This window comes from Taeniopygia guttata, chromosome 5 (assembly GCF_048771995.1).
Source record: "Taeniopygia guttata chromosome 5, bTaeGut7.mat, whole genome shotgun sequence".
NCBI lineage: Eukaryota > Metazoa > Chordata > Aves > Passeriformes > Estrildidae > Taeniopygia > Taeniopygia guttata.
This window is the reverse complement of record NC_133030.1, coordinates 17,465,289-17,479,300: the sequence shown is the minus strand read 5'-3', so window position 1 is coordinate 17,479,300 and position 14,012 is coordinate 17,465,289. Positions and strand designations below refer to the sequence as shown.

The window sequence follows — 14,012 nt, the reverse complement described above, 5'->3', positions numbered from 1 at the left end:
TCTCCTTCATCTCCATGGGAATGGGGTAGCAAAGTTAAAAGGCACCCAAACTTTCTGAAACCAAAAATCACATGAGGGGATAAATGTGACCAACACGAGTCTGACTTGCATCACTAAAGTCTGAATCACCCATGTACAGCTGAAGCTTTGGTCCAAAATACAGCATGAAGCTCAGACTCATGCTTCTGAAACCAGAAGCATTAAATCATGCGCCTGAAATGCTTTACTACTCCACCCTTCACAGAAAAAGACAGATCCTTTTTCTCTTTAGTGTGTGCAGGGGCTGAACCAAAACAAAGATCACTAGCTCTGATGTTCCTCATACTACACAGGAAGCCAGCTTCCAGCACTAAAAAGCAGCAACTCATTACTTGAAAAGGTCTCCCAGATTTTATTGAAAAATCCTGAATTCATCCCAAGATGCAAGCTCAACTTGGAACAGGGCACAATCTCTCTCTTACTGCCTCCAGCCCATGCAAGGCTTCACCCTGCATCACTGATATCCACGTACCTAATGCCAGTAGAGGTAGCTGATTTTCTCCTAGTGAGCTCAATGGCACATAAAGAGAATATACTATACCTAGCTAGTAGAGCATGGTGCTGGAGGGAAAAAATCACCATCCATTTTTGCTCTTTCCTGGAAAGAAGCACTATAAACACAGCATAAACCATGAACAGCCCACACAGCCTATGCTGTCCATACTATTCAAGTCACCACAGCCCTTCTCTACCCATTAAATAAGCCCCTGAATCACGTGCATAGGGCAGGTGATTCTAAGTTCACCTGTATTTGTTGTGATTTATGCCATCATCTGCAAGGTGTGGAGAGTTGTCATGATTCCAGCTGCCTTCAAGTTGGTTGGGATTCTCACTTAATCCTCACCAAAATTTTACCCTGAGGGCAAGCCTGTACTGTGCAATGGGGCAGGGCACTGCATGGAGATGCCAAGGCCTCTCATCACCCTGGCTCAGGGCACTGCCAGGTTGAGACATCCTCTTAGAGCATGAAGCAGCTCACCCTGCCTCATGCTGCCTGCTCATTCTCTGTCGCCTCCTGTCCTTTCTGGGGTTCTTTCTGTGTCCTCCACTCCCTTCCCCTTTCTGCTTTTAGAGCTGGAACACTCAAATGCAGCCAGGTATTTTGCCAGTACCTTGTCTGGTGCAAATGGCTTTTTAACTAAAGCACAGAACTGACGTTGGTCCAGCTGTCTGTACCCAGACTGGCTTTGTCCCACCATGGCTTCTCAGCTACTTTGGTACAGACATCTACAGTTTTTAGCACCCTGCATGAATCTCAGTGGGACTTAAGAGTTCACTTCCCAGGGGTTTCTGTTTTGAACATTTTAAAAAACCCTTCTAAAAAGTGTTTTGGCTAAAGATTTTTAGTAAATTATTTTCTTATCAGGCAATCATTCCATGATTACTAGGGTTTAATCTGTTCACTGCCACATTGCTACACAACATTAATTTAATAAAAACCTGAACATCTAACATTATTTCTGTCAAAACAGTTAGAGACCCTGATAAAAAATAATACATTAGGTTTTCCTATGTGCTCTAGGACAGTGCATGAGGCATTAGTGATACACAGAACAGAATACTTGGCTGTTAAATTTTCAAAATCTTGTCCCTAAACTGGAGAAAATGAAAGAAAATTTACCTCAGACTGATGTTTTGCATCGTGCAGCCATGGCATTTCTTATGGTCCAGGGAGCCCTGAACTTGAATTTGCTGTGTCTTCAGACCTTGCACCAGATGGGTCCTCAGACTCTGGGTTAGAGCAATCCATCACTTCCCTGTCTGTCAAAGCTGGGACCTAGATCTGTTTTCCCCCTTAATAAGCCCCCCACAGGAATATGGGGAGTAAGCAAAGCAAACACTAATATTTTTGAAGACCATTTTCCACAGCCCTCTAGTGTCTATTATGTTAACAGCCACTCAGAAAACATCTGCTGGTTATGTGCTGTCTGCAGTCCATGCAAATACACCTGAGGTGTGCATAAAACCCTAAGTGGGTAGATGTGGAGTACAGAGCTCATAACCCAGCCATGCGTTTGGAGTGAGCTTTGCTGTGTCCTAATGCCACCTGAGCTCCCTAGCTTAAAGCTAATTCATCAGTGTCCCCCAGATATCACATATCCCTTTGACAGAAGCTCTTTGATGGATGTACTTTGCAGTTGGGGCTGAGGACCCTTCTGGTTTCAGCTCTCCTTTGCAAGAAATCAGCATTCCTTTCAGGGGGTCTGCAGCTGTGGTATTTCCTTTGGGCATTTGCCAGTGTTTGCAACACTAAACTTTCCTACCACAGAAACAAAATTCTGTCCTAAAAGGGCTTATAAACTGGTGTGAACTCTATCATAAACAGGGTAACAAAAGCAGCAAAACACAATAAGTTTTAATTCCAGTGCTGGGAGAGTCTAGTCAGGCTGTTTCAGCTGTTGTTACTCCAGTCCTTACAATCCAGTAATGCAACTCGAAGACCTTAACAGTCAGAACACTGAAAAGCAGTATCTCGCCGTCTTTTTATGGCAACCCTTGGAGATGTTCAACAACACAGTATCAGTATTGTCTAGAAATTGTGGTAAATTGTCCAGAAATGTGGTAAAGGCAGGTGAGCAGCAGCAACAGACAGATCACTTGGTTCTCTCAGGTCAGCAGCCTGCTTTGGAAACCATTGCAGTGCTTTGCCCTGCATCTTCCTTTTCATGTCCTCCACCTTTCACAACTGCTGAACGAGCTCCTCTTCCCTCAGCAGAGAACAGACCCTACCTATGTGAACTGTAAATGCATACTCATTTTGCAGAGTGCAGCAGACTTGCATTTTATGCTTTCCTACATCTCACAACATAGTTACAATAGTTCTACAAACTCCTGTTCATGACTAGATAGTTAAATGCCATAAAAGCCATAAGATATATTTATGGGTCTCTATTAAAATGAAAATGTAGAGGGTAATATTTCTATCATTATAATTACTACAATGGCTCTAGAGCCATAACCATATTAATCAGACATCACAGGAATGGTTGTTAGCATTGTAAGATGCTTGCCCTTAAGCTCATGGCACATAGTGAGACAAGAAGCAGGAAGCTTAAAACAAATGAGTGAAAAAAATGTTATTAAACATGGGTCTTTATCATTAGTCATAAGCTTCAACACAGCTGTATACAATTAATGATAAGAAAAAGATCACTCTTACCCACAAGTGTTTTCCAGTGCAATGTTCCTTAGCAAAAATATGCAATGCCATAGCTGGATAGAGCAGGAGTTTCTTGTTAACAAATAGTAGTCTGCCTGTTTAGAACTCTGGAAAAAACATGTTTGTTCATTTTACATTTTGAAAAACAGAGCTGCTGCTAAACCAGGATCCTAATTGCTAGTTTGCTGGAACAGGTCTCTGGAGAAATTAGTTAGAAAAACCACAACCATCTCCCCAGGAGCCACTGGAGACTGGAGTCCTCTTGTGGCAAAAGGTAGAAGAAAATTTCCAGTGACTGATTACTGCTGAAAGCTGGGACCCAGTAAGAGGTACAGGGAGTATCTACTTTGTAAAGAGCTTCATGTCACATTGCAGAGCATAAAAGCAGCAGCATGAAGACTTCACAGCTGGCAGTGGGCAAGCATCAAAAGGAGCAGGATGCCACAGTGTTTTGATACTGCAGACTCTCCTTCTGTTTGCTGTGGTAGCTCCTTTCTGTTAGTGTGTTCCCTGCTGAGATGATGTTCCTGACTGGGGTTTTTTTGTTTGGGTTTTTTTTTTCTGTCTCTGTTAGCAGAGGTAATTTTTCCTGAGTGGTTTGCTAGCAAGAGAAAAATTCTTGCTGGCTAATATATTCACTGTACAATATCAGAGGTTAGCTCCCATCCTTCTTGTCAGTCTGGCTGAGCTGGGCAGATAACACAATTCTAAGACCTTGTTTAGATCTTGCTGCTTGATATTCTATCTCCTTTTCTGCTGTGTTGTTTCCTATCTGCAGTAGACCCTATGGACTGCCTTGAGCTCATCTTAGGAGACATTTCTATGAATGGTGGAGGTTGGCCATGTTGACCCTGCTTGGAACAGCACTGTAGAAGATGGAGTAAGTAAATAACCTGAAAGTCTTTCTTTACTCACACAGTGTGGTCAGAAAGCTTTCACATGTCTACGCTTGGACTTGGGTTACAGCAAAGAGGTTATCTGGCTGGCAATTTCACCCCGTGGGCCAAGCCTCCAAAGCACTCATAAGCCTCTCACAGTTTTGGTGGTCCTGCAAACAAGATTTCGAGCTTTCAGGAAAAAGTCTCCAGCAAGAGCTTGTAGTACAGGCTTCATAGGCAGCTTTAAAGACCTGCCAGTAACAAGATAAAAGATTCCAGATGCTTCTACCTGGTTTATTTTCTCTATCCATCAGATGCTTGGATGGTGCCCTGCTTTCTATAACCTTAACTTCCAGGGTACTTTTCAGGAATCTAAATACAATGCCATTGCAACTGCTTCACTCCAGAGAAGTTGTTTGTGATCTTGTGTATCTTATATTGAACAAGAGTTCTAGGGCAGACCTTACTTTCCCTACCCTGCACCCTCACCAATGTAAACTTCTGTCTCAAGGGGACTCAGTCAGGAACCCCAAACTAAGGTGTGTGTTGGGAAGTAAAGCTGTTCCACATACATGGGTCTTGCTACAGCTGGAGTTAAATTATATTTAGTTGTGACTACCCAAGTTCCTGATTTCTTACTGTTCAGCTGAAGCCAGTTCACATCAAGCACCATGGAGCTATTTTATGTTCCTCCAGATGTCTAAGCCAGCAAATTAAGCTGAATGCTGTCATTATGGCTTTGGTGTGAAAAATAGATCAAAGAGTTTGGCTGCTGTTGCTTTGCTCCCAGAGGCCTGCCCAGTAACTAGCTGCAAGTATCATCTCAGAGAACAGCCCAACATGCTGAGCTGATCTGGTGAACAAAGTTCCTTCTGCAGCAGTCTGGAAAGCAGCCGAGATATCCAGGATCTGACAAACTGTCCAGTGAAATCTGGGCTAGATTTCAAAACCCTTGATAAGACATGACATAAAACCAATTTGGTATTCAAAAACATTCCAGTAGCCCTTGTTGTTGGTCAGGTTTCAAGCTAATTACAGAGCAAGCTAGCTGTTACAAAGTCTCAAAGGACAAAACAAAAGCATTCCTATAGATGTAAACATATCCATAAGTACAATCATAGCATGGTTTGGGTTGGGAGGGATCTTTAAATGTCAGCCAGTCCAACCTCCCTGCAATGAGCTGGGACATCCTCAGCTACATCAGGTTGATCGGAGTCCCATCCAATCTGACCATATAAATATGAGTGCAAATGAAGTTCTAGCATAGCTGCAGTGTGAGTCCCTCCCCTGGGCAATAGCCTTCTCTGCAGCATGGGTCACTCTTCCATGGGGCTTCTTCACTATGGAGAGGCTGCTCCAGTGTGGGCTCCTCTCTCTGTGAGCCTCCCACAGGGTCACAGCCCCCTCTCAGGCATCCACCTGCTCTGGTGTGCAGTGGGATCTCTGCATCCCTGTGGATCTCCATGGCCTGCGGGGCACAGCTGCCTCACCATGGGCTGCAGCACAGGCTGCTGGGGAATCTCAGCTCCAGCACCTGAACACCTCCTCCCCCTCCTTCTGCACTGACCCTGGTGCCTGCAGGGCTGTTCCTCTCCATGTTCTCATTCTGCTCTGGCCACAATTACAACTGTGCAATCACTTTTTTTTCCTAGAAAAGTGATTTTTTTCAGAAATATTCTATCACAGAGGCATTACCACCACTTCCAGTTGGCCCAGCTTTGGCCAATGACACTTCCATCTGTGGATTGCCAGGGACTGCCTCTGCTGGACAGGGAGGAAGCTGCCAGCAGCTTCTCCCAGAAGCCACCTCTGTATCTCCCATGTACCAAAAGCTTGGCCATGCAAACCCAATCCAACACATGTGTTTCTATAAAAGACTTTCCTATGAGACTCATAGACATACAGATCTTCATATGGGCCAGTACCAATGTCTCTACACATACTTAGTTATGTATTGACTGATCAATGCTCTGTCCATAGATAGACCTGGATATAAACAGACAGAAGTCACAGCTGAATTCCTATTTGTTTACTACTTCGTTCTCTCCAGAGAGAGGCATTTTGAATTACAAATGATTGAATCTAGCTCCTGACACTCGATGTATACTATTGATCTGGAGGTCAGGCCACAGAGTCACAAATCAGCTCTATTAGTAGCTTTGTAATAACACTTTATCATATTCCCGAGCTTGCAGCTGCTTCCCAGGATGTGTTTGTTCTCATTCTTGACCCTTTTTATTTTTCCTGACTCTTGACTCACTCTTGTAGCCAGCTCATCTCTAATAAATTATGGAACTTCTCACAGCTTCTTTCCTGCTCATCTCCAAAATTCATCTTCTGGGCTCCATTTGTGATCAAACAAAAACTCTCCTTGGCTGTTACAATTCATTTTAAGGACTCTGTTATTGCTGATGCCTCCGGTGAACTCCCACAGGGGCTTAAAGGAGATCAGGAAGAAAAAGTACAATAATATTTTTTGCTGCCTCTGAAGGGCATCTGGCTTGTCTGTACAGAGGGATGCCAGTATTTTTGTCATCCTTTTGCTTCAAACAGGGAGACCTGTCCAGTGTTACAGTCACAAGTTACAGTTATAGAAATAAACCACAAAATACTGGAGCCTGGATGAAAAATGTTTCCTGAGAACAGATATAACACTATCAGAGACCATGCTCTGACTTACAGCCCAAAAGAATGGCACATAAAGGTTTGTTCCTGAGCAAATTGTCTGTCCCTTTTATGTCACAAAGGACCTGGTTTCATCCCAGAGTCCCTTAGATCTGTGCTGTTGCAGTCCAAACACAAAAGCACTCTTACAGAGGATGGCTTGATTTAGCTACTTACTGGAGTCCTGAAATAGTGGGATAATACCTTGGGAACTATGACGTCCACATGGGTGACCTGATGGTGGCCACAGAGAACTGTAAGTAGTTGCTCCATCATTTTGCAAATTAAATTATGTGTGTTCTAGCTGTTTTCAGCCCTGATGAACTTTATTGTTCCCTTATCAGTGGCTGTGTCTCCTGATCCCTTCATACATTGAAAGCAGGCTTGCTGTAGCGTGTGACTTTCTCATGCTGTCGCTACGTTAGCAAGCAGGAGCTTATCTGTAAGGCAAAGAAATTGGTAGTGAGGATGCAACATGCACATTATTTGCATTTCAGAGAGCTGGCTTTGGAGTAGCTTTAGTCTGGTTCCATCAAGTCAGCATCCATCAACAACTGCAGCAAATTAGGCATGCTCCTAGAGTGCATCTTCCCATGCTGATTCACTGAAAGGGATTCCAGGTGCATGTACTCTGAGGCTGCTCTGGCTATGAATCAAAGAGCAGTAAATAAAAACGATCTGGATATTTGCCTCAAAACCACATTGCTGATCTGTCTGAAAAAGAAAGAGAGTGACATCTGAGAAACAAAGAGGCTGCTGACTGAAAGAAGCTAAGGAGATACTGATAGCAAAAAAATACCCTGAATGCAAAGACAGATTTTAGGATAACATGTCATCTTATCTACTGACTGATAATAGCTCCTTAAGTTTGCACAGGCCTTGGAGCATGTTTCTCAGTCCTTCTGTGTTATGCTCCCTCAATTATACATGACTGTGAAGGTCAGGATATTTGTCCCTGTTGACACCAAGGGAAAACAGCTGTGTGGAGCAGCTAATCCATGTGGGACATTGCTGGAAGCAGATCCCACAGCTGAAACACCATAGGTCCACATTCCACCAGGCCTCCACTGGGTACCAGCCTTGCCATGAGGCCAAAGGCTGCTTTTTTCAATCACATATTATCACATGGTGGTTTTGTGCCACTGTTTTGAAGATGAAGTATGTTAAATGTAGCAGCCTTTCACTTTGAACTCTAATGGTGAAGATACAGGCATTAAAAGTAAGACCAACTTGTAAGAACAGATGTCCTTTAAAAGGCAATCAATGAAAAACATACTGTAGGTTTGAACAACAAATGCTACCTGTGGTGACACTGACCAAGAAATTGCAAAAAAAATACACAAATATATGAACTGTGTTAGTTGAAAGTTTTATTATTTATGTTTGTACAAATAAAGGAGAAATGTTCATCAAGTATATAGGAATGAAACCAGAGTTAAGACCATCAATGATCTCTTGCTACCCAGAACAGGAGACTCTCTGACATGCAATTAATCCTTGTCCTGTTTCCCAATGGCTAGAAAGAAGAGGGAAGAATAATGGGTAGAATAAAATATTCTCTTTAGCTGATCTCAGAGTAAAACAAATAATTACATTTGAATATGGTGAGCTAATTTGATAGTGCTTTTCAAAAGTACCTCAAGTAACCCTTGGGAAAAGAGGGTTTTTAAGCAGAACAAAATCCAAATGAACCTTCACAGCTGTGGAATCATATTAAAACCTTCAAATGTATCCTATTTTCATCAGACCTGTGCCAAGCATCTCAGCCAGCTTGTGCTTCTGCAGAAAAACTTCATGTTCCTCACAGCTCTGTCAAACTGTCCAGTGAAAGCAGATGAAACTCGGCAGAGTTCTGGACCTCACAGGATTCCTGTATCAGCAGTGACAGTGATGCAAGGCTCTGCTGGTTAAAGCCAGAGGGAAGTCCAGCATATAGATTGGTTTTGAAAAATTCCACTTGCCACTGACAGGAGATTCTTTTTATCAGGCAGCAAAACCATAATGGAGTAGATCTGTAAAGGAGCAATATCATTTGGTGTCAGCTAGGGGTCTGGACATCATCACATATTCTTTTTCTTTCCCCAGGAAGATTGTTCTGGGTCATTGGATTATGTTGAAAAGGCAGGTAGTTTTTAGGGATATTTGAGCAAAATTGTTCCCTCTTCTCTGAAATACATGTCTTGGAAAGCTGCTTATACATGTACACGCAGTTTCTCCCTGAACAGATGTTACTTTTCACAAAATTACAAAGCTGTCATCTGTGGTGAATACTAAGTAGTTTCAAGAAGTCTGTTCTCTGAGCTGGTACAGAACATAGAACCCAAAGGAAGGAAGGAAGGATCTGGTGAGGAAAATAACATCTTCTCCAGACCAGGTCCTGGTTCTGGCCTCAGATACTGAATTTCTCTTTTCAAACCTTTCATGCCTTCAGTTCTTCATGTGCAGAATGAAATATTTCTCACAGACTTTGATTATATACATTTTATACTCTCGATGTCTTACCTACCATGTCTAGAACTGAAGTTACTCCTATTCTGATATAAACAACAATATTTTATTTCAGTTCAGTATTTCACTTCAGCACTTGCACAGAAAAATAGTCACAGAAAAATACTCCTTCTCTATTGCTTTCCTCTGAGTTCATTAGATTTTCCCTTTAAAAGTCACAGGAAGTTTCTAATGGCACCAGTTTTCAGAATGGAAGAAATCTTCAAATCTAAAAAGACCTACAAAGAAGAAAAGTTATGTTTATAGAATAAACAAATCAGTCAGAGATGGTATTCTCTGTTTAGGCTTTTGCCTGTGCAGAAGTAAAACCAAGTAAGAAATGTCCTTATATGTCTTTTTTATAAGGGCATTAAGACATACCTTAAGTAATATAACCCAAAAAGCATAAGGCAAAATATTTCTCTTTCCCTCTCCTCTCTACTTTTTTTTTTTTTTTTTTCAGCAGAAAGAATAGTTTGCTTGGTAGAGGGAAGCTGGGGACGGAAAGGTAGGAAAGGATTACCTGGGGAAGTGGCAGACTCGATTCTTAGTCAAAGCACAGATAAATGTCATCAGCTCCAGAAAACACAAAGGATTCAATGCCTGGCAGTTGCTTGGCATATTCTCACCTCACTTGTAAAAGCGAATTCTTATCTGTTATAATGGGAAAGGATCTTCCTAAACACAAAGTGAATATTAATAGATACCTGTGAGCTTGTCTGTGCAGTTGTTTTTTCCTGGTTATACTGTTCTAATGAGATGATTCATGTTAGACCAGGGTGGACACTCTGATTTTAGGTGAAAACTGGATCGTGTCAGAATAGCTTAAAGCATATGCAGTAATTTACAGTAAAAAAGACAGGCCTTGATTTTTAGACACAAAGTGTCCTCCTGGGAACTACTGCTGATTTAATTAAAGAGGTTCAAAGTCTCTCTCTTTCCCTTTCTATTGTAACTATCCCATGTTGATCAGCCAAGTTTGAGGAGAGCCTGAACTGATCTCTGCTGCATGACATTCCCTTCACTTGAAAAGATACCAACTCAGATGACAAGTATTGTGACTGTAATGAGTAAACATTAACTATTTCATGTCTCTACAAAGCACACAAGGAAATCAAAGGACCTGAAGAAACACTTCCCAGAATACAGAGCGAGCTTGGCTGCTGCTATGCATAAAATGAATGTATTTAAGCCTACCTACAGTTAAACTGCAAAGAAGTCAGAGGAAGGGCACCAAATGAAGTATTTTTTATGAAAAGATTAAGGTTGGGCTCAGCTTTGAAATGCTAGAGAAATAATACTCTCATTAACAGGTTTTTCTCTTGTCCCCAGAGAGAAATCCTTCTTAGGATCGGGAAACAGGATGCTTCCAGAGCTATAGCACTGACCTGATGGATGGGCAAGGGCTTGTTGGGATGTTTTTAATGAGCTACAATGGCTTTCTTCAGGGACTTTGAGACATCAAGATACTGAGAACAGTTTGTCTCTAAGTATGACAAGAGAAATGAATGCTAAAGGAGACATCTAATCTGCTGAATTGCACTGCACAGAAATTATGCCTTGACAAACTCACTGTCTGTTGATGAAAAAGAGGTTTTAAAATGACAGAAGTAGGTAGTATTGACCTCTGTGGATGAATTATATTCTGTGGTTTTGGAGGAATTCTGGGAGAAGCCTTCTCTGAGAGGTTCAGAAGATAATTACTGCCTGCTTTTTGAGCATGCAGTGATGTAAGAAGCCAAGCTGGAAATAACCTCTGCAAAAGGGAATACATATTAAACATGTATCCTCAGCTAGGTCTAAATATAGCCATCTTCCATCTCCAGCTTTCCAGAACCACCACCCAACATGATCTCCAATGCAGAGAGGGTACCTGGCACACATAAATCCTCAAAAATTGAGCAAATCCAGCCCATTGTGCTGTAAACATTTCCCATGCAACTGCCAGGGAAGTACACATGCTCAGCAACAACCCAAATTAACTCTGGTCACAGCATCTTGTGCTTAATTGCTGCCATCAAGGCAGGGCTGATAATTTTTCTTAGAGTTAAAATGTAAGAGTCTAGCTCCCATGACACATGCCAGACCAGTAGAAAATCAACACATTTCCTTGCAGCATCTGTGAAAATCTGGAAACTCAGCATGGAAAAGGCCTATTGAGTCAGCTTAGTGTTTCTTGGTCCGAGATTGTTCCTAGTCCTTGTTATGTATTCCTCAGCACCCCCAGAAAGCATGGCCACAGCTATCCATTTGCAGCATGAGGCTGCAACAGCTCGGGCTCCAGATATGAGCTGGGGCACAGAAAAGATGGAAAAAGAATCTTTATTGATGACCACAACTAAATTAAGCTGAACAGATGCACTGTTTTGGGATTAGTTGTTTGAAATATTTATTTTAAATTAGACAGGACAAGGTTTGAGCCTTTAAAATAAACTGAGATGAGCAGAATTTCTATCAGATAATGACCAGCTTTTCAGGTAAGATGTGCTGGCAAACCCAGTTATAGTGCAGTGAAGTTCTCCTTCTGGTCAGGTCCTGAAAGACATTTCCTCCAAGAGCATTCAGAATCAAATGTGCATTTAACTTTTCTTTCCATTTCACACTCCATTTCTAGTGATTAATGCTTGTGTTCTAGATGGATGAAAGCTGAAACAGATGTTATCCACTCACAATGCCATCCTGATAACCCTGAGCTAAAGGCTGAAATCCTTAGCAGATTAGCAGCTGAAATAAAAAATGGATCAGTAAAGTGGGGAGTACGGCTGAACAAATTCCTATAGGTTTTATTTCTGTGGATAACAATGCACAGAGGCTATTTAATGTCTGTGCTGATCTGCCAGAGGAAAGATTAAATGGCAAAATTCCATCACTTAAACCTGCAAGTCTCCTCTGCTCTACTCCCTCAGTGTGACACCAAACTTTTTAGCAGAATGTCACTGTGTACACTCTATTATGTTGTTAAAAATGTGGGGGTTTTGGCTTATTTTCCTCTTATTGAAACAAAATAAGTTTTTCTTATACATTCCTATGAGCTTACGGTATTTCTGCCATTAAAAGTACTTGCAGCAACTTTGTGGTTCATCTGGTGCTGAGCAGGTTAGGAAAAATACTTGAATTTTCACTGAAGTGAAACTGTGAGTGGCTTTTATCAAACAAGAAGAAACACTTTTTAGTGACTTTGGAACATTTTTTCATATTTCTTGATTCAAACCTTGAAAGTATGTTGGAGAAATTAACCTGACATACCTTTGTCAGGGAAAAATGTATTCTCCCTCCTTTGTTCTTTTACCTCAGAGAGCTACAATACGTCAAAGAGCTGCGCTGTATTAATCTATAGACAAGACAAACCAATTCAGCTGAGAACATGCTATTGGAAACTAGGGGAAAGGAGGAGATCTGCAATATCAGTACTCTGAAGAGCAGAGAACTGGCTAGCAATCTACCAGCTATAGAGCTCAACATCACCTAACCCACCCCCTTTTTTTATTTATTTATTTTTATTTTTTCTTTCTTTATTTTTTTAAGACCCTCCAATTACTTTTTTTAGGCCCAGGAATGGGAACATGGATGCAATAATCCAGTCCATTACCCTGGACTGGATAATGGACTTACTTCAGACAGTAGCAGATGTTTCTGGGGAAGGAACCAACAACAAGCAGTAGACTGGCGTAGGATAATCTTACCCCCCACATCAGATCAAATCACAGCCCAGTCTTCAGTAGTTAAGAGACTGGCTAAAAGCAAAGCATTCAATATCCTTTTTGACAGGGTTTTCTACTCTGGCCACATCAATGATGAATTTCTTTCAAATATTCATCTTGGAGGCGAGTTGCCTTCATAAATCTGCTTTATAGATCAGATCAAGTCTCCCAAAATGCTTAACACTGGAGAAAAGACTTAAAACAGTAGCTCAAACTACATTTTCCAAATGGAGAGGAGACCCAGCTTGCTGTGTGTAACTTGTTCTTTGTGGAATTCACAGTACAAGCTGCTTGAGGCCTCTTACACCATGGCCAGATCTGTGCTACTTCCATGTCTACCGATAATGCATAATAAATCATAGCAAAGCGATTGGAAATCCCAGCTCTTCCTCCTGTTCTTAAGAAAAGGCCTAAAGGTCTAGACATTAAAATTATCTTAAATTATATTATTTTAAATTATGTGTTATTTATAATGTAACATTGACACAACAAATATAGAGCAAAGAGCAAGAAGATGAACACAATCCTTTAAACGTATGTTATAAAAAAACACCTCCAAACTCCCACCACCAGTCCCAAGAATGGTTTCGTTTTGTTACAGGATGTGGGATGACTTAGCTGAGAAATAACACAGCATTGCAAGTTTCAGGGTATTTATTCTGTGATGCAAAATTCTCCAGATCTTCAGTCCACAGCAGGCAGAGGAATTTGGGACTCCAAATTGCTTCCAACCTCCAGGCTCCAGTCCTGAGGCTGCAGTCAAAAACCCAGTTAAAACTATTACTAAACCTGCACATTTCCTGGCTCTTCAGTGACACCTTCTGGGACAAAAATAGACCAAATCAATCTTAGTTGTTCTGCAGCTCTTTTTACCTGTAAGTAGGACTCAAGTGAGACTTTTGGAAGCTAGTTGTTGAGAAATGGTGAGCCCACAAAAAACTCTATGCAAATACAGCTGCCTGGTCTTGAAAAGCACATCTCTTTGGAGACTGGGCAGGAGATGAGTCCCATATGGGCACAAATCTGTAAGCTTTCACTTCCCCCAACACATATTTTGATTTCCTGAAATTGCTAACTGAGGAG

The 14,012-nt window shown here is 41.5% G+C and overlaps 1 protein-coding gene across 1 annotated transcript in view; it reads right to left on the bottom strand.

Annotated features, from left to right (window-relative positions):
• The window catches only part of OSBPL5 (oxysterol binding protein like 5), a 174,418-nt gene that overhangs the window by 136,654 nt on the left and 23,752 nt on the right, over positions 1–14,012 (bottom strand). The window lies entirely within an intron of this gene.